Below are 27,438 nucleotides of genomic sequence, written 5' to 3' on the forward strand. Positions count from 1 at the left end.
GAGGAGTCTGGGCTCATGAAGACGCCAGAATAAGTGGCAGGTATGTTCTGAATGAATCTGAGATTTTTACTCTGTGAATTTCCTGTGAGGAGTGGTGAGTTATCTTCTGAAAACTTTATGATGAAAATGCAGACAAGAGTGTCTTAAGATTATCGTAATGATCATAATTAATGCTTATATAGCACTTTCAGTGTGCCGAGAAATTGTTGTAGGCACTTTGCACATTAACTTTTTTCAAATCACTCTTGATTTTGTATTTTTTTATTGCGATGTAATTCATAATTATAAAATTCACCCTTTTGTACAGTCAGTGGTTTTTAGTATATATTCATGAGGTTCACGACTGTCTAGTTGCTGAGCATTTTCGTCATCTCAGAAGGAAATCTCTTCCTACCCATTAAAGCAGTCACATCCCATCCTCTCCCTCTCCTAGTCCTTGGCAACCACTAGTCTGCTATCTATGTGAAATTGCCTATTCTGAATATTTCCTAAGAAATCATGCAACATGTGGCCTTTTGTATATGGCTTCTTTCACTTATAATATTCTTGAGGTCCATCATTGTTGTAGCACATGTTCCTTTTTATGGCTGCGTAGTAGTCCATTTTATGGATGTAACACTTTGTTCATCCATTCGTCAGTTGATGAAAATTTAGGTTTTTTCCCCTTTTTGACTATTTTGACTAATGCTAGTGTGAATATTCTTATGTAAGTATTTTTGTGGGCATATGTTTTCATTTCCCTTGGGTATACATACTTAGGAGTAAAATTGCTGGGTCATATGGTAACTCTAATATTTTGAGGAACCACAAACTGTTTCCTGTAGATGCTGCACCATTTTACATCTCCACCAGCAATGTGTGAAGATGCATATTACCTCTTAATCCTCACAATAGCCTTAAGGGTTAAGTTATTATCCTAATTTTTTAAGTGGAGAAACTGACTCACAGAGAGATTCAGTACCTTTTCCAAAAATCGCAGAGCTAAGAAGTGACAGAATCAGGATTTAAAATCTGGCAGTGTGGCTCTACAATCTGCTTTGAACTTTAACATAATATGTACAAAGCCTGAAGCAAAGTCTCAGTATTGTTTTTAAGAGGGCATAGCAATGTAAGTCTTCCTAAGTCAATAATTTATAAATGAAACAGCTTAAAAGACTTCCAAGTTTCAATCTTATGATATTTATTTATCACACAAATCAATATACCTAAACTCATCTATATAAATTACATCCTGTAGTAAGAAAAAAAAGAGCAAAGATAAGAAGAGAAAATGAGAAGATGAAGAAACCCAGCTTGATATTGTTGGTGAGTCAGTTTTCAGTGCTGTGTTCTGAAAAAAGTTAACATTTCTTGAGATCTCATTGAAAATATTTTCCTAGTTAGAAATTTATGATGTATTCATATTTGTCTTAAAGTGCTTAAATATTACCTACAGTTGTGAATTCCATTTATTCTTTAGCACAGTAGATGCTATTGATGCCTTTACTTCATTGTCAGAACCGAGCACAGGAGAGAGGAAGTACAACTCTCTGACTTAGTAGCCACCATTAGACTGCTTAGTAGCCGGAGATTCTGATACATAATTTTAAAGTCTTAATGTAAATGTTATTCAACAAAATATATTTTACAAGTTGTTGTCTTTGCACATGTATACATTTTAGTTATAGAAGTCAGTTGTCTCTTAAATGAAGTATCTTCACAGGAAAAATCATTATTTTGTCAACTCTAAAATGAATGAAAATTTTAAATAAATATCAGGGTAGCCTGTAAATGATACTAGAAATAAACTGATCCAAACACATTTAACCAGCCTATTTTCCATTTAGTTGTTTCCATACTTTTTTTTTCTCTTTTAAAACTTGGCAAGTTGCATTTTGAATCTTCATAAATTATGGTAGCTTAAAAAAAATATAAAATATGGAATGGTATAAAGCTACTGTTCTGGAAGAATCATTGCTTTTGAAATGGCAAATCAACAATTCTAAAATTAGGGTAAATATCTAGGGTAGATATGTAGATGTGGAATTGCTGTGTCAAAGGATAGGTGAATGTTTAACTATGTAAGAAACTGCCAAAAATTTTCTAAAGTGGTTGTGCCATTTTACCCTCCCACCAAGAATGAATTAGTGCTCCAGTTACATCCTTGCCAAGAGTTGATGGTGTTATCAGTCTTTTCTCCCAGTCTGAGTTTTATCTTTTCAGTTTCTTAATGATGGTTTTCGGATGGACAGCATTTTTTTTTTTTTTTTTTTTTTTTGAGATGGAGTCTCGCTCTGTCGCCCAGGCTGGAGGGCAGTGGCGTGATCTCGGTTCACTGCAAGCTCCACCTCCCAGGTTCATGCCATTCTCCTGCCTCAGCCTCCCAAGTATCTGGAACTACAGGCACCCGCCACCACACCCAGCTAATTTTTTGTGTTTTTAGTAGCGACATGGTTTTACCATGTTAGCCAGGATGGTCAGAAGCTTTTAATTTTTAAAAAGTTTAATTTATTTTTTTCTTTTATGGTTACTGCTTTATCTCTTTGACCTAAGAGATCTTTGCTTATCCCAAAGTCAGGAAAATATTGTACATTGTCTTTTAGAGGCATCATAGTTTTAGTTTTTACATTAAATCTGTCATTAATCTCAAATTAATTTTTGGCATCGTGTGAGTTTGGTTTCAAGATTTACTTTTTTTTTTTAACATCTTGATAGACATTTGTGCCAGCACCACTGGTGTTTCCTTTTTCCATTAATCCAGTCTTGTATCTTCATAAAAAATCAATTACCTTTCTATGTATTTGTCTATTTCTGGACTGTGTTCTATCGATTGTCTGTTTTTCTGTTGGTATATTTCTCTTGATTGTTATAATTTCATGAAGTCTTGAGATCAGGTAGTGTGTGTCCTCCAACTTTGTACTTGCTATTAGTTTATTAATTTCTACAGTGAAGCCTGTTGGATTTTCTCAGATTTTGTATTGAGTCCAGAACATTTGAGGGAGAATCAACATCTTAATATTGGGCCTCAATATTTCATAATTTTCAATGTAGCAGTCTTGCATGCCTGTTTAAAAATTTATTCTTAAGTGTTTTATAATTTTGCACTACTGTCAATACAACTTTTGAATTTGATTTTCCAGTTTTTTGCTGTCAGTATATAGATATGCAGTTGATTTTTGTATAGTGACTTTGTAGTCTGATAAGTCTGTTTCACTTATTACTTCTTGTGCTTTCTTTATGTAGAAAACTAAGAAATTTGCAATTATGTTTTCTGTGACTATCGTTTTACTTCTTTCTTTCTAATCCTTATGTCTTGTCTTGCTTTTTATTGGTTATTATACTGTCCAGCACTTCCATAGTGTTGAACAGAAGTCACGAGAATGCGCATAATTGCATTTTTTCCAAGCTTAGGCAGAAAGCTTTCAGTAGTCCACCATATGGTGTGATGTCTATAGGATCTGCAGAGAAAACCTTTATCAAAATGAATACATTCCTTTTAAACTTTGTTTCTTGGGAGTTTTTATCATAACGATGTTTAATGCTGTCAAATGCATCTTTCTGTATCTGTTGAGATGATTATACAACTTTCTTCATTCTGCCAATGAATTACATTGGTTTCATTTTCAACTTTTAAACTAACTTTACATCCCTGAGATAAACCCCACTTGGTTGTGGTGCATTGTTCTTTGGAATATTGCTAGAGTTAAATTCTAGGTGTTTTTTTTTTTTATTTAAGATTTCTATATTGGGGTTGATGGGAGATATTGGACTTTTGTATCCTTTTCTTGTAATGTCTTTATTTGATTTTGGTGTCAAGTGATATTGGGTGTCATAAAATTAGATGGGAAGTGCTGTCTCTTCCCTGTTTTTGGAAATAGCTGTGTAACATGGGTATGATTTCTTCTTTACATGTTTGATAGGATTTACCAGTGAAGTCATCTGAACCTAGAGGGTTTGGTTTGGTTTGGTTTTAGTTTTTTTGTGGGAGAATTAAGATTTTTTAAGAGATATTTTCAGATTTTTCTGTTGTCAGTTTTGGTAATTTGTGTCTTTTAGGAAAACTTCCTTTCATCCAAGTTGTTGGATTTATTGGCATAAAATTGTTCAGAATATTCCTTTAATATCCTTTTAATGCCTGTAGAATCTAATCTGTATTGCAGTCTCTTCATATTGGTAATTTGTGTTTTTTGTATTTTTTCCTGGATCAGTCAGTCTAGCTGGAGGTTTATCAATTCTTTATAAGATCACTTATTTTAGATCATTAATGATCTTTTAGTACAGGGGTATTCAATCTTTTAGCTTCCCTGGACCACAATGGAAGGAGAAGAACTGTCTTGGGCCACACATAGAATACAATAACGATAAGCTGATGAGCCAAAAGAAAAGGAAAAGCAAAAAAATCTCATAATGTTTCAAGAAAGTTTATGAATTTGTGTTGGGCTGCATTCAAAGATGGCCTGTACCACAGGCAGCCCTCAGATTGGACAAGCCTGTTTCAGTATTACTTATTTTCTTTTTTTCATTTTCTATTTCATTTATTTTTAGTCTTTTTTTTCCTCCCTTTAACTTATTTTCAGTTTACTTTGCTCTTGTTTTATTGCTTCTTAAGAAGGGAGTTAGATCTCTTCATTCCACTTTAGTTTTAGTTACAGTCAACACATTTTGTTTTCATTTTCATTCCATTCAAAATATTATCTAGTTTTCCTTGTGATTTTTCTTTTCGTGGACACTTGAGTTATTTAAAAGTGTATTGTTTTTTATTTCTACTACATAGACATATTATAGGTATGTTATTGTTGCTGATTTCTAATTCATTTATAGTATAGTTGGAGAATATACTTTCTTAGTGAATTTCCATGTACACTTGAAAAGAATGTGTATTCTGCAGATGTTGGTTCAGGGGTTTTTTGTTTTTTTTTTTTTTTTTTTTGGAGATGAAGTCTCGCCCTGTTGCCCAGCAGGCTGGAGTGCAGTGGCGCAATCTAGGCTCCACTGCAGACTCCACCTCTCTGGTTCAAGTGATTCTCCTGCCTCAGCCTCCGGAGGAGCTGGAATTACAGGCACCTGCCACCACGCCTGGCTAATTTTTTTATATTTTTAATAGAGGCGGGGATTCACCACGTTGGCCAAGCTGGTCGCAAACTCCTGACTTCAGGAGACCCACCCACCTCGGCCTTCCAAAGTGCTGGGATTACGGACGTGAGCCGTGGCGCCCGGTGGTTCAGTGTTCTTTAGATGTCAGTTAGATGAACTGGTGGAGCTTGTGACTGCACATCTTCTGGGTCCTTACTGATTTTTTACTCATCCTGCAATGTATTGCGAGTTATGTTAAAATCTCCAGCTGTAATTCTAGATCTGTCTACTTGAGCAGTTTTTGCTTAAAGTATTTTGAAGCTGTCATGTGTACACATTTAGGATTTTTAAGTCTTCCTCATGAATTCAGTCTTTCATTTCCATAACATTTTAACCTTTATTTCTGTTAAATGTCTTAATGCCTAGTTAAATTATTTGACCACCCTTTTGCTTCTGTCAAGCCTGGGGCTTTGTTAGTTTGTGCTTATTTATTAGGTTTTTGCCTGTAGACTTAGACAGTGACTCTTACTCTAGGAAAGGCTCATCCTCATGGGCCTCAGCCACATGTTCTAGGTATACTTGGTGAGTTCTCGCCACTCTGCTGTGTCCCAAATTTGTGTGATCTCTGGCATCTCCAGTCAGCCCTCAGAAGTGCCAGCCACTCTGTATAGGCCTTGTGGAGCCTGCCTACTGTATGCACTCCCCCCAGCCCTTGGCCCCAGACCTGCAGAGAACTTTTGCATACACTTTTGTGGCCTCACCTGTATGTAGTTCCCTCTTCTCCTGTACCTTATTCTATAAACTCCAAACATGTTAGCACTGCAAGACTCTCAGCTTAGTGACAGTGACATTGCCTTATTTTTGGAGGTCTCTAACTCTCTCTGTGTGGTCAAGAAACTGCCATTGGGCAGAAAACAGAAGTGTGTGTGAGATTTGCTTCCTGCGTTTTCCTGTTCTCAAATATCACAGTCCCGTTCTGCCTGTGTTCCAATCCCCGAAAACAGTTTTCTCAAATATTCTATCCAGTTTCAGTTTTCTCATTGGTCATCGTGGGAGGGCAAGTCCATCTCGGCTGGAAGAGGAAGTCCTTCTGTGTCTTTTTCTCTTTGTTCTTCCACCTTCTTTTGCATTGTGGATTTTCTAAACTTGCCGTATAAGTAAGCATGGTCTATTTGTGAAGGGAAAGAAAAAAAACTTTTAATTTTTTAAAGCTGTTCTGTTGGTTGCTCACAGGGATCTGAAGGGATTGGTAAATAGGATGAAAGAAATTCTGCCTTTCACATGGAGAATCCCATGTGTGACATTCATAAAAATGAGCATGTCTGTAAGCAAAGAGTTTCACTGAGTTCTGCTAGATTCAGAAGCAATTGAACTTACAACATCGTAGTTTGCAATACACAGATTTGATTTACCCAGGAACTAAAGCTAAGTAAGCTATGGGTTAATAGAGGGTCTGTGAAGGGTACTTAGACTACAGTAAGATTGGGGAAGAAAATTCCATTACAAAATCTAAGATATATCATTCCTTTGTGCCAAGCAAATAATGAAGGCAGAGATTTAAAGGGGCCCTTAACACAGAAGCACTGAGTTAGTCAGAAGGCGAGGTGAGCTGTCACACAGCCTTGATACTAGAATGAGGGTGCCCTGGTGGTATCTTATCAGCCATGACACTGGTGCATCAGGCCATTTTTTTTTTTTTTTTTTTTTTTTGAGACAGGCTCTTGCTTTGTTGCTCAGGCTGGAGTGCAGTGACATGATCATGGCTCAGTGCACGCTCAACCTCATAGACTCAAGCAATCCTCTCATGTCGGACTCCCGAGTAGCTGGGACCACAGTCTTGTACCAACATACCCAGCTAATTTCTTAATTTTTTTGTAAAGATGGGGGTCTCCTGTTGTTACCTAGGCTGATTTTGAACTCCTGGGCTTAAGCGATTCTCCTGCTTCCACCTCTCAAAGTGCTAGATTACAGGCATGCCAGACATATGTAAACATTATAAACTATGTGAAAATATGTGAAAAGCTTTATTATGCATTGTGAGACAACACTGCGGGAATATTTCACAATCTGCCTAAGGTTTAAAGGGAAATAACTTTAAGCATGTGTCTAAATAGCAAGTAATGTTTTAGAGCGGATTCTCTTAAATTCAGCTTGGGCGTCTGCAGCATATACACAGCTTGAGCTGTAACCTGACATAGAGACAGGCAACTTCAGTGCCCACTGTTCTTAGGATCCACTGCTTTTTCACAGCTAAAACCCCCGAGTGGCACTGTTAAGTATTATGTTATGTTACTTTAGTCGTTAAACATATAAGCATACCTCCAAAGGTTGAATGTAGGCCACTTGCAGAAAATAGGCAGAATGCTCTCATTTAATTCTTGATGATAGTGTGTTTAGCTTTCTTATTCTTTGAAATCTCATTGAGAAAAAATACTGGCATCTGCTCAAAGTAATTTCTTTTTCAGTTGACAATATTGTAAGTAATGTTATTGTATCATTTCCCTACTTGGACAGAGTGTGAAAATTTTGAGGAGTTTGTCTGCCAGAAATTTCTTCTTCATTTGCAAAACATTAATGAGATATTATATTTAAGTGATTTTATTTAATATTAAGTGTACTTGGTGAATGTGGCATAGAACATACAAAGTAAAACTAATTTAAAATTATTAACTATTACATTTATAAGAAAGACTTGCTAATCATAACACTGTTCATAATGATTCAGAATAAAGCATTATTTCTTTTCCTGAAAACAATTGTAGGTATAACTCAATCATCTAAATTGTCATTAGTTTTATTGCTTTCTAATCATCTTTAGATGAAATTTTAATTTTGATTAATGTTCTTTTTCTCCATTGGTTTTGTGTGTGTGTGGAGGTAAAATACACAGAATATAGAATTTGCCAGTTTTTCTATTTTCACGTGTACACTTCAGTGGCATTTAAATGCATGCACCATTTTACCTTCCCACCAGCATTGCAGAGGGTTTCAGTTTCTCCACATCCTGCCCAACATTTGTTTTTCTGGTTTTCTTGGTTTCTGTTTTTTGTTTTTTGTTTGTTTTGATAATAGCATTCTAATGGGTGTGAAGTCGTATTGCATTATGGTTTTGATTTATATTTCCCTAGTGACTAGTGATGTTGAGCGTCTTTTCAAGTGCTTATTGGCCATTTGTATATCATCTTTGGAGCAATGTCCGTGTATATCCTTTGCCCAGTTTTGAATTGTGGTGTTTGTCTTTTTAGAGTTCTCTATATAGTCTGGATATGAATTCCTTACAATGTATGTAATTTAGAAATATTTTCTCCATTCTCTGGGTTGCCTTTTACTCTGTTGACAGTGGCTCTTGATGCACAAAAGTTTTTAATTCTGATGAAGTCCAGTTTGTCTATGTTTTCTTTTGTTGCCTGTGCCTTTGATGCTCTATATAAGAAATCATTGCCAAATTCATTGTCGTGAAGCTTTTCCCATTTTCTTCTAAAAGTTTTCTAACTTTAGCTCTTACATTTAGGTCTTTGGTCTATTTTAAGTTACTTTTTGTATTTGGTGTTAGATAAGGGTCCAACTTCATTTTAGCTAAAATTTTATGTATTTTAAAATTGATTATGAAAAGCATGAAATGTTTAGTTGAATAGAAAATTTTGTGCAGTGGAATTAACTGAATCTTTAAAACCTTTTTATTATGGAAATATCCAAGCTAATCCATACATAGAATATAATGGATCCCCATGTGCCCAGGCCCCAGCATTAATTATCAATATTTTGCCAATCTCATTTCATTTACTTAATCACCCACACACACATTTTTTCGTAGAAAATTTTAAGTAAAATCACAGATATTATGTCATTTTACCCATAACTACATAAATGTACATTTCTTAACGTGGTATGTATTTCTCTCATCACCTGTTTTGTTCTTTATTTTTATACATTATAGTATGTCATTATCAGACCTTGTAAAATTAACAAGAATTCCTTAATATGTAATATCCAGTTGATGATTGACTCATTTCTATTCTAGTTAAAGTACAATTTAGGAGGAGGTTTGAGGATATTTTTTAACATTAAGATATAAACTTTTATAACAACTGTTAAAATAATTTTTGCTAGAGTCTAATATTTCTATTGGAAAATCGGAATTTAGTATACATAGACACAGATTCTGCTCATTTTGCTTTCAATCTAAAATCATAGTTAAGATTACTGGCCAGGCGCCGTGGCTCCCACCTGTAATCCCAGCACTTTGGGAAGCAGAGGCGGGTGGATCACGAGGTCAGGAGTTCAAGACCAGCCTGGCCAATGTGGTGAAACCCCGTCTCTACTGAAAATACAAAAAAAATTATTCAGGCATGTTGGCAGGCTCTTGTAACCCCAGCTACTCGGGAAGCTGAGGCAGAGAATTGTTTGAACCCGGGAGGCAGAGGTCGCAGTAAGCCAAGATCGCACCACTGCACTCCAGCCTGGGTGAAAGAGTGAGACTCCGTCTCAAAAAAAAAAAAAAAGAAAAGATTACTATGCTAGAAAGTCTTCCTGTAGAGGCATTTTTAAGAAACATTATGATAGACATTGCCTCTGGAAAGCAGGCATGAATAGATGGCCGGGGTCTTTCATGAGAGTGACCATTCTCCATATATCAATTTGTATCTTACATGTTGTCTTTTGTTTTGTTTTGGTCTTTTTCTGAGACAGGACCTTGCTCTGTCACTCAGGCTAGAGTGCAGTGGCGTGATCATAGCTCACTATAACCTTGAACTCCTGGGCTCAAGTGATTCTCTTTTCCAGCTCCCCGAGTAGCTGGGATTACAGGCATACACCCCCATGGCTGGCTGTATGTTGCTATTTTGTATTTTAAAAACTTAATTCTGACTGTGCTGGTAGTTGCATGAATCTGTGCACATACATGCAAACATATACATGTAAAACTGGTGAAATCTGAATAAGCTTCATGGATTATATCAATGTCAGTTTCCTGATTCTAACAGTGTATGATACTTATGCAAGATGTCATCATTGAGACAAAGCGAGTAAAGGATATGTGAGATCTTTGTATTATTTCTTACGACTGAAAATAAAAAGTTTTAAAACTAAGTTATAATAACAAAGAACTCTGTGTCAAAACTAAAATATAAAGTTGAAATATCAATTTTATTTTTTAGGAACCTGGTGGACAGTAAAAAACTTTGGCGAAATTTCAGGAACCATAGCCATTGAAATGGATGAGGGAACCTATATACAAGCACTTAACAATGGTCTTTTTACCCTGGGAGCTCCACACTAAGAAGGTTTGTGTCTGGAAGGGAAGATCCTGCCGCAAGTGTAGATTTTAGGACATTCATTCACTTAGGCCAAACTCTAACTAGTCTCAAATATTTTCCAAAGGAATGGAACCATTGAATTTGACTCTTCCATTATTTTTTAATTCCTTAATATTTACCAGCCATTGGCAAGTCCCTCTTTCTAACATAAGCATTTGAAAACATTCCGTGTAGTTCCAGAAGGGTATCTTTGGAAATCAAAACAACATGAATAAATAAAATAGTAAGTGGAAAGAAAAAGGAAACATATTTGAGTCAAACATGTTTGAATTACTTTTTTATTCAGACCTGTTACCAAAACTAACCTGGGAGCATTTAACAATTTGAAGTTTGCTCATTTTCTTTAGCCCATTAGAGGAAGCACTAACGAGTTACAAAGTAATTAGTAGATAAAAAGCAGTATCATTTGGTCAGCAAGGCCATCCATTAAATAAATGAAAGCATTTAGCTTTTTAAATAAATGCTTATTTATGACTGTATTTTAAAACATAAAGAGAAGCTATCTCGAAAGTTATTAAATAAGCATTATATCACCCTGTCTTACTCAGTGTATAAAATTAACATTGTAGTTAAAAGAAGGTAAACTATATCTTGATTCCAAAGATAAAGTATTACAGTGACATCAGTATATCTGAATATTCTTACATTTAATTGCAGAAGAAAATAACCACATTTTTTAAAGCAAAATAATGTCTTTATATTTACAGCAAATGTCAAATTTATTTTCACATGTTTTTTCTCCAAAAATTGATGAGGGCCCTAGTCCTCCAGAGCAGTTTATGGCTGTCAAATTATCTGATTCCAGGTGATCTTATATTGTAATATAATTAGTAACTAGTTATTTTAAAAATTTAATTGTATTCATTAAAAATTTTAGTATCTGTCTTAAGCCCACGGTAATTTTGATATAAAAAACAAAATAGCTTTTTTAAAAGTAGATTTTGTGATCTAATTTTAATGGATTTCCTATCAATATATAATGCTAGGCTGGAAAAAAGATGTGTAAGTTAAAAAATGCAGATTAATAATTTCACACACCAAATGAGATAGATTAAAAAATAAATCAAATAGTATAAAACCTGGTTCATTGTTGCTATGATATTTAAACTCACTGTTTGGAAGGCTAAAGACAAACAGGAAGACTAAAAAAAGGAATATTGTTGAAACCAGCAGAGAATGTTACAGCATTGTAACTACCAAAAGAATATATTTACTCACTATTTTTACAGTCATTTTATAAAATAACCTTTTTTATTCTCTCCTTGTGCAGCAGTATAGAATGATTCTTTGGGTAAAAGATACTGAAAGTGAATTTACATATTTTAGTAATTGGTTACATCAACATGATAATGATTTCCGTTATATAATCATTAATGTATAAAGGAGTAAAATTCAATTCTGGCATCCGAGGAGATTCTTGGTAAGGTGAAAGAAATCATAATTTTAAAAAATCACATTAAGATGATTATTTCTATACTTTCTTCGAAAGTCTGATAAGTAGGGTGAAAGACAAAGAATAAAAGCAGAGGAAGAAAAATTTCAATAGTTTTAAACTGCTTTACAATTATAAACAAAAAAAGATTATAAAGAAAGTTAACTGACAAATGAGGAAAATATTTGCAACAACCTTAATAGGCAGTGAGATTTTACTCTTCATATGTATCTTGTTTAGAATTCATAGCACTGAAGACCCCAGTAGAAAAATTGCGAACAGTCAGATCTGAATAGAAAAATGAACAGGGACATTACCAGATAATCTAAAAACTAAAAAGGAAAGGAAAAAAAAAAAAACAATTGTTATTCTAGTTAACTACTAAAATACAAATTAATAGGATACTGTTCTTTTCCCATATCAGGTTTTCAAGTATTTTCTTAGAGTCATAATTTTAAAAAAAAATCCATGATACAAAACATACTCTGTTAATTTGAGGTAAGAATGTAAATGGAAGCAGCATTTTCTGGAAAACAGTGTGATGACATAAGAACTTTATAGTTTATACCCTTCGATCCAATTATTTCTAGGAATTTTTTCTAAGGATAAATCAGTTTTATGTACAGAATAGATGTAAATAGTACTATTTGTGATAAGAGAAAAAGTAAGTTTTAGTAATTTATTATTGAACTTATAACTAAAGAGGTATAATTGAAGAATGATGAATTTTGAAAATATTTGTTACGTAATATATAAGGTACAATGTTTATATTAAAACAGCAAAATATAAAACTAAATTTAAAACTGCGCACACCACCATGCCCAGCTAACTTTTTAAATATTTTGTAGAGATGGAGTCTCACTCTGTTGTCCAGGCTGATCTTGAACTCCTTACCTCAAGCAATTCTCCCATTGCCTTCCCAAAGCACAGAGATTACAGGAGTGAGTCACCACTCAGCCACATGCATCTTTTGAACACTTGGAATATGTCCAGTCTGAAATTTTAGATATGTACACACCCACACACATACACATGTCCTGTTTTGATGTTCTATAATTAATTTTCTCTCAGTTTTTAACTTTTATCTATCATATTAATGTATAGAATTGCCCTGAAATCTGGCTATGGAAAATATCTTGGTATAAATTCAGAAGAACTTGTTGTTGAGCGTTCAGATGCAATTGAACCAAGAGAACAGGGGGATCCAGTCTTTCAAATGTAAGTGCTGTTATTGTTTACAAAAACTTCCTGTCAGTTTAACAGAAAGTCTGTAACAGTCAATCATAATATATTTAAAAAGAAAAAGTAGGATGCAATAGTATAATACATTAAACTGGAATAAATCAGTAAGAACATAGAGCCTTAAAGAGATCTCATAATATAGTGCAACAAAAATAGCATTAGTACTTTTGCCCACAATTATTTCTGTATACCCTTAGTGCCTAGATATGGATCTCATTTCCATTGAAGAACCAGTCAATTTTAGGTCTCAGAGTAGGAAAACAGAATAGTTCCTAAGTATCTTCTTTGTAGCAGAAATCATGGATGCTTTCAGAAACATTACAGACTGTAAGCGAACTGTGGAGCTAGCTAAGACAAAGTTGTGACAATTTGTGTATAAAATATAAATAATAATAGTTCATTGAAGTAAATTATCTCTAAAAGACTTTCAGTTCATAAGCTTAAAATAGTTTATGAAAAGATAGTTTTAATATAAGAAGAAAAATGATAATATACTAATTCTTAATTTTAGTAAGTAGACAGTTGTAGTATATGGATGATTTGTTAAATCTTTGTTGATACAGAATACATAATTTCCCTTTTCTGTTTGTGTGAGAAGTAAAGATTTAACAAAAATATGTGAGTGCTAAACTGTCTTTAAAAAGTAGATCACTATATCAGAAACAGTAAGGACCAGTGGGCACCACGCAGAACAAGCAAATAGAAGATAAGTTCAGCCTTTGAGTAGCAGCTTTAGTAGTATACAATAATGAACTGAAAATAGGAAGTCAGCAGTGTTTTCTAAGATGACAGATTAAACAAACATCCTACCAGAAAGAGGTAATCACTTAGACTAAGTTCCTCATCCCCTAGGATAAAATCTTAAGTCAGTGACTTGAAAACTGTTTTGACCTAATCCATTGAGAAATGCATTTTTACATTGCAGCCCAGCACACACATATGTATAACTGAAGCAAGAGTTGTACTTAACAATACTTACTTATCCATGTGTTATGCACCTTGATATTTCTTATTCTCTTTTACCCCTTCCTCTGTGTGTCTGTGTGTATTCCTTTTCCCCCCCACCCACCCAATACCGTTCAGGAAACACTACATTGATTTCATTACCTGTAATGTGTTGCAACCCCTTTGAGATGATCCTACTAGTTATGATGAGATACTTCTAATAAAAGTTACACCAGTAGAAAATGCCAATATTTCATAAGGCCAGGATGATGACTTAGATAGTACTAATAATACAACACTTTAGGAAAGTTCATTTCATTTTATTTTTAGGAATGACACTAAGTTTCAAAAATTTAAATTTAAATGAAAGAGGGTCTTTAAACTCTATTGCAAAAAGGACTCAGCTGAATAATCTGTGGCAGAGGTTTAAATCACCTGGACCACACCATGCGATGTGAACCGCCATGTTCCAGGGCTCACCAGGAGCCATCCAGATGAGAGACCACCCAGCCCTTGTGACTTGACTAAGATATTAAATCCATGTTATCAGCACGTTTTTAACTGGATGTGATATAAGGTTAACATATTTTGTAATCATTATATTTATAAATATTTTGTCTAAATATTATGGTATTCCAAGTTTTCCAAAAGAATCAATCAAATACAAGTTATAAATAAACATTTTATTTGTTATGGGAGTTAAGCTAACCATATTTATAACCCAGATTTAGATACACAATAAAATCAGTTTTTAAAATTTTGTTTAATAGAAAGCAGTGAATACATCAAACATTAAACAACTAAAATAGTATATGAATATTTATTTTCACACACAAAAGTCCCTCAGTCATTGATTCTTAAGTTCAAAACACCAAAGGCATTGTATATACCTTTTCATGTTTTCTAATTCCGAAGAAAATAAATTTTACTTAAAATGCTAATATTTTAATAGAGTATGCATTCATAATTATGTTCTTGTCTTTAAAGTTAATTTTTCAAACAGAACTAAACAGTTTTATCTTCAGTAGATCTTTTAGAAAGGAAGCAATCCTACCTCATCTAATTAGAATTTAGTCCTACTAGGAAGATACACTACAAATGTTTATTGTGGTAATCTTTGAATAGTAAAATGAAAGGTAATTTTGGTTTCCTTTTCTATATGTTCTTGTATTATATTTTTTACGTTCTTCTCTTAAGTTGTTTTCTGTGATTTTTAAATCAGGGAGGAAAAATTAATTCAGTCTAAACACTTAATGTTTCTTCTAGAAGAAGTATCCTCATGGCTATTTTGTTATTTTGTTTCACTTAGGGGAAAATGGCTTTATTGGCCTCAAATAGCTGCTTTATTAGATGCAATGAAGCAGGAGACATAGAAGCAAAAAGTAAAACAGCAGGAGAAGAAGAAATGATCAAGGTAATGATGACATTTTATACGGATGACTGCATTCACACATGCGATGTGACTGTATCTCTTTAAAATGTTAAATCATCATTTACTGTCACATTAAAGGTTTAGTTAATAGCTTTTTTAATGTGCTGTTTCAAATAGACTCATTTTTAATTATAAGTCACATAGTTGATGGCTTGTTTATACAATGTTGTAGAGAAATCAGTTGATCTAGGAGCTGCCTTGCCATTATCTCCATGGATTAGTATTTTTTTCTGGTAGTTCCACATGCTCTTTTTAAGCTTTCATTTTCTTGTTTTCTTGCTTGTATTTTAAAATCTAATTTTTAAAATAGATAACATGTACACGTGATCCAACATTTTTAAATAAAAGCATATGAAGATGAAGACATATGCCTGCCATGCTTCTTACTCACCTGTGTCCTAGCTCCTGTTCCTCTTTCCCTTTGTTTTGTTTTTTTATAGCCTCCTAAAATTTCTTTATAAACATATGAATACATTTATAATTTTCAATATTTTTACACTAAAGGCAGCCTCCTCTATAGTCTTCTCAACTTCTGATTTTTTTTCCTTAAAATTGTTTCTTGGAGAGTTTTCTACTATTAGTTTGAATGTACAAAATTTTCTCTTTTTCTTGCTTTTCTTTTTCTCTCTGTTTTTTAAAAGCCACATAATATTCCATTTTAGGGATGTACCTTAATTTATGTAGTCTTTTATAGATGGAAATTTAGGCTGTTTCCAGTCTTTTGCTCTTATAAACAGTGCTGCAGTACATAACATTGAATATGCATCAATTTGTGGATGTGCAGGTGGACCTGAAGATAAATTTCCAGAAGCAGAATTACCAGGTCGGGGTATAAGCGTTTGTATTTATGTAATGCTTTAGCTTCTGTGATGATAATCACTCTATGAAACAAAAAATCATAGCAGAACTTCTGGGGCCTTACCCCTTACATTTTAAAAATATTTTTATTAATAGTACCTGTCTTCTTTGCATTAGGAGAAACATGAATCACATGAAACATGATTTTTATTTTATTTTTAAAATGTGTGTGCCTCACTAAGCTGGAAATAAAAGTTCCTTATTCCAGGCTAAATTCCCTCATCCGTAGTTAGACACGTTATCCATTGCACCAGTGGCCTGTGCCCTCCCTAATCCTACTGTTTGTTTTACATCATTGTAAAAGTTAAACAGACATCTTCATATCAAGGTGAAATTCTAAATAATACTGTGAATATAACCTAGATAAATCAGGTAGTTAACTGGAATTTGATGAAAACATTTAAGGCCTAATTTCTTAGACTCACAAAAGCCACTGATCTTTAATGATAAACATATACCAGGATGTGTCTAAAGAATAACTCCCCCCTTCTTAACACATGGTTTTTCTGTGTCTTGGCATTCCAACGCAATACTGAGCATCGTGAACCTTGATTTGTTTGTCTCTGTTGGGAATCATAAGTTGCATCCAGTCTGACCTAGATTTGCTGGCATTGTGCGGGCCAGAGTGGAAGGCTCTAAGAGAGGGGGCAAATGCCTTTTCTAAAATGCCCTTCATTCTTATAATTAGAGCATAAAAATTTATGTTACATTTTTCTTTACTGCCAGTGTAATTTAAAAGCATCTCTCAATTCTCTGTACGTGCTTCATGTTAGATTTCCGGTCATATGTTTGATTTTCTTTTTAGAATAGTCTTGATTTCAGATAATTTCAAATCTAAAGCTCAAACAATTTCAATCAAAAATGTAGAGATTTTCTTACAGTTAGAGAAGTGAAATGCTATATTTTTTCACTGCATGCATCCGGCACATGCGTTGTAGTCTTGAATTTCCATAATGCTCCTGTCAGGTGGATGTGAGCTCAGCCTTACAGACAGGAAGACAGCCTCTGACCCTCCTTACATCCTCGTGGTTTTTGTCAGTCAGTTCATGGAAATCACAGTGATTTCAAGGTGTGGTAAGACAGGATGTGTACCCAGGCCCAGCTGACTCCGGAGGCCACTTTCAGTATTTCATTTCACATTGCTTCTCAGGAAACAGGTCATTGAGGAAATGCAGATGGGTTTGTGACTTGCATTTAATTTAATTTATTTATATTTTATTGTATCATGTTTAAATTTTTTTCATCTGGATATAATCACAAAAGTGTTATTGAAGGCAACAATTGCAAATATATGTGCAGTGCTTTGCACTTATACAAAGACACAAAGATACACAAAGATTGCATTTTTCACTATTTAAAGCAATTTTCAGATGAAATACAAAGTTTTCTGGGTCTCTTTGGTTACTTAAGTACTTGGAAGCTCTGAACAGTGATTATTTAGGACTCTTTTCATACCATTTAATTGCAGGTTGTCCTAATTAATCTCTATCAGCCCTTCACCTTTAGGACCTTGCCTTATCTACCAGAACACAGATCCCTCTTACTAAAGGTAGCATTGTGTTACAGGCCCTAGCAGGGAATGTTTTGAGGTCTGGGAACCCTCAAATCAAAACTGTCACAAAGATGTCATTGGCACAAACATGTTATTTGTCATCACTTTCTAAGCAGCTCTGAAACTGGACTCTGGCCACAGAGATCCCTTAGGAGACATGAATCCTTACCATTCATTGCCCATTGCCTGTTCTGTGGGTGATCCTAATTGTTGGATGAAGATTAATTAATTTATGACATGTGATAGTAAACATCTATCCAACTTAGGAGGACATAAGAAGCTACTAAAAGAGGTGGGTTCCAATTAATTAAAAACAAGTTGTGTAATGTTAAAAGTTTTAATAGTTTGGTAATAGCCTGTGCAATGTGAAATAGCTATTGAGCTTTCAATCTGACCAAATGACACTTGTCTACTAGGGATAATTTGATCCTAGTGTATTCACTTGGAGGACAAAATTAAATTAATGATTGCTTGATTGCCTAGCAGGATCTGATGTATAAAATGTTTCTGAAATAATTTTGTCTGTAGTGTTTCTGACACAAGGGCTGAGGAGGAAGCACGTGATAGCACTTACTCATATAGATTATATATATGAAGTAAAAACACATAGCCAGAACCGGTCTTTTTCTGAATATTGTTGCTCAGTTAATTTTTTCTTCTGCGTAAGAAATCATCTCGAATGTTTTATGTGATATGTAAAGTGGGGAAGGTGGAAGATAAACATATAACCCATTGGATTCTCTTTTTCAATATCTAGATTAGATCCTGTGCTGAAAGAGAAACCAAGAAAAAAGATGACATTCCAGAAGAAGACAAAGGAAATGTAAAACAATGTGAAATCAATTATGTGTATGTATGCTTTTCCTTTTAGACCTACACATTTGACAGTGAAGTGCTTCTCAAAGTGCTTTCAAAATAAATTACCTAATTAGCTGGGGATGGTGGTGCATGCCTCTAGGCCCAGCCACTTGGGAGGCTGAGACAGGAGGATTGTTTGAGCCCAGGAGTTCAAGGCTGCAGTAAGCTCTGATCACCACTGCATTCCAGCCTGGATGACAGAGCAAGACCCTGTCTGAAAAAATGAAAACTGATGGACAAGAAGAGGCAACACAATGTAGCCTCTAGGACAGAGCACTGAGCTAAATGCTTTTTTTTCTTGAGCGTTCAGTTTTCCTAATCATCCTACCAGCTCCCAAAGCTAGTCACTCGGGTTAGTCAATCTCTCTATTAATTCATAGAATGGGCGTGATGCCAGTCAAAGTCTGTGCTATGGCCAGGACACAGGGGACTCCAGCCAGCATGCCCTAATAGAAGTGGGGCCTTGTGGTACCCAGTCATTGAGTGGCCCTGCTCTTGAGAGGTCATGAAGGTCGTCTTTGTTGTTCAGAATCTCCAGCTTATTAAAAAAAATACAGTTAGACTTTTTTTTCTTCCTCGATAAGGAGTCTCGCTCTGTCCCCCAGACTGGAGTGCAGCACCACGATCTCAGCTCATCACAACCTCCACCTCACACGTTCACGTGATTCTCCTTTCTCAGCCTCCAGAGTAGCTGGGACTACGGGCGCACGCCACTATGCTCGGCTAATTTTTGTATTTTTAGTGGAGATGGGGTTTCACCATGTTGGCCAGGCTGTTCTCGAACTCCTGACCTCGAGTGATCTGCCTGCCTTGGCCTCCCAAAGTGCTGGGATTGCAGGTGTGACCCACTGTGCCTGGCCTATAATTAGACTTTTTAATAAGTGAAAAAGAAATTAACAGTATTTATAAATTTAATAGTAAATATGTATAATCAGAGTTTGAGGTATTTTTCAATGAAGACATTTTCTTTGGAGAAAGAAATTTCAGAGCTTCCAGGACCACAAAGTTAAAATAATTAAAGAAGACAGTAAAATTCTTAAAAAGGCTCAGAAAGATGGATTTTTGCATGAGATGCTTCTGGACAGGTAGCTATTTATTTACTTATTTCCACTATTTTCAGTAGCCAATAGAAATGGCATGTAGAAAACCTATATTCTCTTAAATTACTGTAGTTTTCACAATTTTGTCTTTATTTCTAATTTATGAGTGTGGCAATATTACCTAGAGAGGATATCATGAGTTTGGGAAAAGACTGTCAAGAAAGAATATCTAAAAATTATAACCGATTCTAAGTATATCCTTTAAGAAATTCAGGTTTGACTGTATCTACTTCATAAATTTATCATTATCTTTTTATAACTATTACAACCAGATTTAGAGAGAAGCAGTTTGACTAATATAAAAATTATGTGGATTCTGTTAGAGTAGTTCAGGTTCCTTAAAATAAGCATAGATCAATTAAAAAACTAAGTATAAAAGCTAAACAAGTGAAATTGAAGCAGTTTTTTTGTAAGATTTGGAAGAGTGCAGGATGTTTATCATAGCACATTATTAATATTTATTACTCTTCCTATGTAGACAAGTAATGTCCTAGAGTTACAACGTAGAAAAACAGAGATGTTTAGCTGTGAGTGTACAAGTATAAATCAATTAAGTGCCAGATTTTGATAATCACCAGCTGCTCATTCAAGTCATATGTTCCAAAGTTACTCTTACCCTTTTTTTACATTACTTGATAAAGGCAATGTTTAATTACATATTTCCTGTTAACTTGCTGGTAGAGTTCATACCTAAAGTCGGTAAATAATGTTAAGAATTTTTTTCCAGCTGAGCAAATGAATATGTATGTAGTTGTAAGAAATCAAGAAGAGGTTATAAAATATAATCAGGATGTGGACTCTAAAACGGAATAACCTCTATGTCCTGTAACTTTTATCACTTGTAATAATACAGCATTCTCACCCTGTTAAATGGAAATTTAGAGCACCATTAAATTCTGGAATAATTAAAATTGCTATTTGGATTGAAAAAGCCCTTAGACAACATTTATTGAATATTAGGAAATAACTTTTATAAGATTAGAATCCATTTTTTATAGAAACCAAATTTAAAAGTATACATATTTTAATATAAGTGTTGTGGTAACACAGTAACGAAAATTGAGCACACATTTTTAAAGCTTTTTATATTTATTAGCAGTTGAATATATATGGCATGTTTTACATAGATTAATTTTACTATTTTTCTTTGTTTTAACATTAGAGCCAAATTGAAACCGACAGATACTGCAAATGACTGGGACTTTTGTTTCTGCCTTATCTTTTTGTGTTTTTTTCTGAATAAAATATTCAGAGGAAATGCTTTTACAGAGTTCTTGAGTTGTTGTGAAATTGTTGTTTAGCTATTAGCTAGTTTAACCAGGATTAAGCAAGTTTAATCAGGATTCTTCATGGATGTACTTTTTAGCTAACTACAGTTTTTCATATGGAAATGAAACTTACAGTACACATTTAACGTACCACGGAATTTTTTTCTGGATTTCCTGTCCTGAAGCATGAAGTGTACTAGAAACCAATTCTTCCTGCGCTACTTGTGGAATCTTTCTTACTGGATCATAATCTTACTTTACTTTATACAATAGATGCTTAATCAGTGCCTTTAATAGGAAGTGAGAAACTCCCAATCCAATCAACAAGGCTTTGATTCTACCTCCTAAGTACTACTCAGATCACAGACAATCCAAATATCAGAACCAGGGGGATGGGCAGAGAGGAAAAATCATCTATTAGGGAGTGGGACAGAAAGTGGAAACATTACAAAGAAGCAAGTGGGCTCAGGACAGAGGCGAGAGTAGTACTGGGGAAAAACCCTACTGAGGACAGGTTTGCCACAGTGGATATGTATGTGATGCTTTTGTCCTCGTGGGCTGGAATGGAAGCTAATAAAGAAGTTCAGATGCTACGTGTTGCTTAGGTCTGCTTTGTTGAAGCCTGTGTCTTTCAGAGTTCCTAAACACAATATTCCCGTGGCATCTAATCCCAGTGAGAGCTCCAAATCCAGGCCGTGTATCAGATGCCACGGGAAATTCTGCCTCAGGACTGAGGTTGGTTCAACCATCTGGATGATGTCAAAAGTCCACGTTGTGTGCTGGCCTAACCTGAAAGACCCTATCTAGTTCTAGCCTTTAAATTCCTTCTGTCACCAAATCTAGAGTTACATGGCTTCTGTACAAGCTAGGTAGCTGAGGCATGGGATCAGCCCTATAAAGGAGCTTTTGGAGCTTTTGTTGTAGGTCTAGCTTCAACTTGGCACTCCAGTTCCAATAGCTGGACTTTCTCTCATCGTGTGTTCTGATCCTTGGATTGGGAACAAAGTAACCACTCTGATCCCACAAAGCAGAGGTTCCGGTTCCCAACTGGTGACTATTTTGCCTTCCAGGGGACATTTTTGGTTTTCACAACTGGAATACGGTGTTAGAGGGTAGAGGCTAGGGATGCTGCAAAGCATGTGGCATAATCCTGTTCCGCCAAGAATGCTAACAGTGCCAAGGTTATGGAGCCTTCCCACCCAAGGGCTTGGTCTATTCCTTGCTTCTGTCAGCTCCCTAACCCTTAAACACAACAGTTCAAATATATATGCATAAGCATCTCCTAGGGACCTGTACGTTTCCAATATCGACTACTGAGATCCATCCGTAGAGTTGCAGGCTTAGGAGGTCTAGGATTGGGCTCAAAATTTGCATTTTAACAAGTACTCCAGGTCATTCTGAAGCAAGTGATACAAGCCACACAATGAGGAACACCGCCTTCAAGAGACTGAATCTTGCTTTCCAACACTAGCTTGGTATCTGAGACCATCTGCCTGCTGACTGGCTTTCCTGTCACAAACATTCTGCATGTAGGCACAGTGTGTTCCTGCACTCCATGTTAACTCGTTCACCCTCATGTTCCCTTGGTTCCTGTCCCCAGTCCAGCAAGCAGAACTAATTACAGATCTTGACAACAGAAGATACAGATTTAAAATAACTTGCCTGTTCCCGTGGACTTTATCCACTAGTGAAGGAAGACAAGTGGACCATGGGAGAGGGTAGGTGGGGGCTCCTTCCCTATTCCTCCCATTCCACTTTTTACAAAACCCAGCTAGACCACTGGGAGAGCAACGGAGATTAAGAATGACTGCATCTAAATATTGTCATCTGGTCCACTCTTCTTCCATCTTGTACACAAGGATATGAGTTTTGTTTAAAGCACTACTGAAACCAAGATAAACTCTGGCTTAGCAAGCCCCTGACGGATCAGTCTAGTAATCTTATCAAAACCAAGATTACCTAAAAGCACTAACCAAAGGAAAAGCTCCCTCACCCCAACCTATGACTGCTCACATTTTTCAGATTGAATCATTTCAATTGTATTTTAAGGTTCATTGACCCTTTACCACCTCCAAGCTGCTCCTCAACACAACTGATTATTTTTTAATTTTGAAAACTTTCTCACTTCTAGAATTTCCACTTGAGCCTTTGTTATTATTGTAGTTTCTTCTACCCTGCTGTGATTTCCTATCCATTTATTTTAAGGGTTTTTGGGGTTTTGATTTTAATAAGAGTTACAATAACTACTTTAAAAATCCACACTAATTCCAACATCTGGGTCATCTCGAGGTCAGTCGCTATTGATTGCCTTTTTCTTTGAATATGTTTCTTTATATGTTTGATATAATGGGATTGAATTCTGAAGATTGTAAAACTAGATTTTGTTTTGTTCCTCTGAAAATTTTGATAATTTTTTGTTGTATTTGTTGTATTTTGTTTGATTTTTTCTATTGTATAATTTACAATATATTTTCCTCCAATGATTTTGACATTCCTCTTTCTCAAAATATTTATGTTTATGTTAACAATTATACAAAGTAGCTTGGTGCAGTGGCTCCCATCTGTAATTCCAGAATTTTAGAGGCCAAGGCAGGAGGGTCACTGGAGCCCAGGAGTTGGAAACCAGCCTAGACAACAGGGCAAGACACTGTCTCCACAAAAAATTATTAGGGTGGTGCTAAAAGTAATTGCGGGTTTTGCCATTACTTTCAATGGCAAAACCCACAATTACTCTTGCACCAACCTGATAAAAAGTAAGCTGGGTATGGTGGTGGCGTGTGTCTGTGGTCTCCACTATTTAGGAAGTGAAGGCAGAGGTGGGAGGATTGCTTGAGCCCAGAAGTTCCAGACCAGCCTGAGACACTGTCTCTATAAGAAAAAAAAAAATTAGCTGGGCTCACGTACCTGTGGTACTAGCTACTTCGGAGGCAAAGGCAGAGGTGCCAGAATCACTGGAGAACAGAGGCTCAAGGCTACAGGGCACTGTGATTGTGCCACTGCACTCCAGCCTGGGTGATAGAGCACGACCCTGACTCCAAATAATAATAATAATTACAAAAAGAAAGACTTAGAACACCAGGTTAGGGTTAAGTATTATAAAATTTAGCTGACTTACTCTGTTCTCTATAAAACAGGTTGCCACAGAAAATATATCATGCCCAGTTAATTTTAAATTTCAGATAAACAAATACTTTTTTCAGTGTAAGTATATCCCATGCAATATTTGGGACATGCTTATACTAAAATATTATTCTCTGTTATCTGAAATTGAAATTTAACTGGGTATTACATAATTATAGCAGCCTGACTATAAAAGATATGTAGGCTGAGCAAAATTCTACTTTAAACTTCAAGCTTTATAATAAATGCATTATTAATCAAGAATTATTGTTTACTGAGACCTGTGTAGATCCCCATATTTATCTTTCTAAATGTGGAACTAGGAAAGCTACATAAAGAACATTTATAGAAATAAATGACTGTTCTATAGAGCTGAAAAGAAAACTTTAGCTTTTATTTGTCTCCCAAAACTTAAGCTTTATTCTACATTTGAATAAACAATAAAATTACAGCTCAACTTTGGAAGCACAGATCATAATATAGAAATAAAGTAAAGATCCCAGAAACATTTAACAGGCAACAAATCTTTCATATCATCTTACTATAGCAACTAAACATATAATGACTTAGAACGATCCATTAATTATAAGTAAAGAATAAATCTCTTACAAAGCATAACTATTCATATTATTGACCAACATAAGAGTAAATATTTTAAGTAAAACGCCATGAAAACTTTACAGAAAGGAGTGAGTTGCAGACTCAGTCATTCTTGGATTTCTTTCAACACCAGGCTTTCTTCCCTTTTGATCTGAACTGGGATTTGAATATTTCCTCTCTTTGCCCTCTGACTCTCTAGTCTCTGAAGCATCTTTTGTAGTAGAGGTGTGTGCAAAGACTTCCTGGAAATTTGATTTTGTAAATTGTCCTGTTGTATCTTCTAGGCACTGCAGTGATACAGATGTAGAGCTGTTGCTCTTGCTTGTATAAGTGTAACATTTTGATTCAAAAAAGGAAGTAAAAAGAAGAGAGTTGATTACATTTGGCTACTGACATTAATAATAATAAATAATAATTGTACTTGTAATATAAACATATGAATGTTTCAGTTCTAAGAATGGCTGTCCACATAAGAAAAGTATGTAAAAATAATTAATGTCTATTATAATTACTTTAACCAAAGAAAAAGTATAATTTAAAGATGGCTGTTTAAGGATCAAATTGCAGCAACTGGTGAAAGTAGATATTAGTCATATTTATTAAGTGACACACAGTGATACTGAAGGCACTTATTTCTCAAGAAACATCATTTTTTCCCAACAAGAACATACTACATCCTAGACATGAAATGAAAATAAGCTTTAATTTTCACCACAGGAGGGCGACACTCAGAGAACTGAAGTGGTACAGATCCATTAGAGGACCATATCCATGAGTCTATCAGTCTCTACTCTAGGACAGAGCAAGAATTTTTAAAGAACCTCGGTGAAGTTTCCTTTTCAAAGAAATACAAAGATTAAAGCCTTTGAAACGTAAATTATTTTTCCAGTTATTACATTGAGGACAAAGTAACAGTTGCAAATTAAGATTTTTATAACTATCCCTAAAACTGATTCTCAGTGACTCCCTTGATCTACATATGTTAAGGAAAGGGCAAGATGAAGATGTGTTAAATATTTTCCAGTTTTTAAAAATCAGTTTTAAAAAAAGGTATACCCAAATAATGGTTAATTAAATGACCATGAAAGTATGTTATAGCAGATGCCCACTAATCAACATGCCTTGAAATTAAAGGTTTATAAGGTATATAAGGGCAAAGTTTTTGATGTTGCCATTACATTCACAAAAGTATCTGAGGCACGTACAGCATGAAGTTCATTAAGTGCTTCCAACATAACCAGCACAAAATTTTGTTGAATAAATAAATGAATACTTTTGTATAGCATCTGTTCAAAATCTCTGATGTAAAAATGAAAATAATTTGAAATTATGCAAAACTGAAATTTACCTCATACGGCTGCCAATTCGTACAAACAACAAGATGAATTTCAAAATGAAAACATGACAATAAATTCAAAGTTTCAAAATGGCTGGCCTTTTATTAGCAAAACCCATGTTCAAATAAAGGAATAAGACATCAAATGTTTTGAGAACCAAATTTTACTGCTGCTTTTCTAACACCCTGTTGTTAACCTGAGCCCCCATCCTCTTACTGTCAATAACAGATTTTCATTATAAAATACAAGAAACAGTCCAGGTGCCTGTCAATAACAGATTTTCATCATCAAATACAAGAAAGAGGCAGGGCACGGTGGCTCACAACTGTAATCCCAGCATTTTGGGAGGCTGAGGCAGGTGGATCACTTGAGGTCAGGAGTTTGAGACAAGCCTGGCCAACATGGTGAAACCTCATCTCTACTAAAAATACAAAAATTAGCTGGGTGTGGTAACAGGCGCCTGTAATTCCCGCTAATCCAGAGGCTGAGGCAGGAGAATCACTTGAACCAGGGAGGTGGAGGTTGCAGTGAACTGAGATCGAGCCACTGTACTCAAGGCTGGGCGACAGAGCAAGACTCTGCCTTAAAAAAAATAAATACACAACATAACAGAATCTCTGGGACACATTCAAAGCGGTGTGTATAGGGAAATTTATAGCACTAAATGCCTACAAGAAAAAGCAAGAAATATCCAAAATTGACAACCTAACATCACAATTAAAAGAACTAGAAAAGCAAGAGCAAACACATTCAAAAGCTAGCAGAAGGCAAAAAATAACTAAGATCAGAGCAGAACTGAAGGAAATAGAGACACAAAAAACCCTTCAAAAAATTAATGAATCCAGGAGCTGGTTTTTTGAAAGGATCAACAATATTGATAGACCGCTAGCAAGACTAAAAAAGAAGAAAACAGAGAAGAATCAAATAGACGCAATAAAAAATGATAAAGGGGATATCACCACCGAACCCACAGAAATACAAACTACCAACAGAGAATAATACAAACAGCTCTATGCAAATAAACTAGAAAATCTAGAAAAAATGGATAAATTCCTCGACACATACCCTCTGCCAAGACTAAAAAAGGAAGAAGTTGTGTCTCTGAATAGACCAATAACAGGTTTTGGAATTGTGGCAATAATCAATTCCTTACCAACGAAAAGAGTACAGGACCAGATGGATTCAGAGCCGAATTCTACCAGAGGTACAAGGAGGAACTGGTACCCTTCCTTCTGAAATTATTCCAATCAATAGAAAAAGAGTGAATCCTCTCTAATTCATTTTACGAGGCCAGCATCATCCTGATACCAAAGCCGGACAGAGACA

General features: G+C 35.1%; 1 long non-coding RNA gene across 1 annotated transcript; it reads left to right on the forward strand.

The window, feature by feature from the left end:
* The first annotated feature begins 1,131 nt into the window (after nt 1-1,131).
* Nucleotides 1,132-21,057, forward strand: LOC134759873 (uncharacterized). The gene is made up of 6 exons (XR_010136716.1): nt 1,132-1,305; nt 10,209-10,334; nt 12,905-13,018; nt 15,297-15,401; nt 18,587-18,678; nt 20,950-21,057. It is a non-coding gene; the product is annotated as an uncharacterized LOC134759873 (long non-coding RNA).
* Nucleotides 21,058-27,438: the final 6,381 nt, after the last annotated feature.

Source organism: Pongo abelii, chromosome 14, assembly GCF_028885655.2.
Source record: "Pongo abelii isolate AG06213 chromosome 14, NHGRI_mPonAbe1-v2.0_pri, whole genome shotgun sequence".
NCBI lineage: Eukaryota > Metazoa > Chordata > Mammalia > Primates > Hominidae > Pongo > Pongo abelii.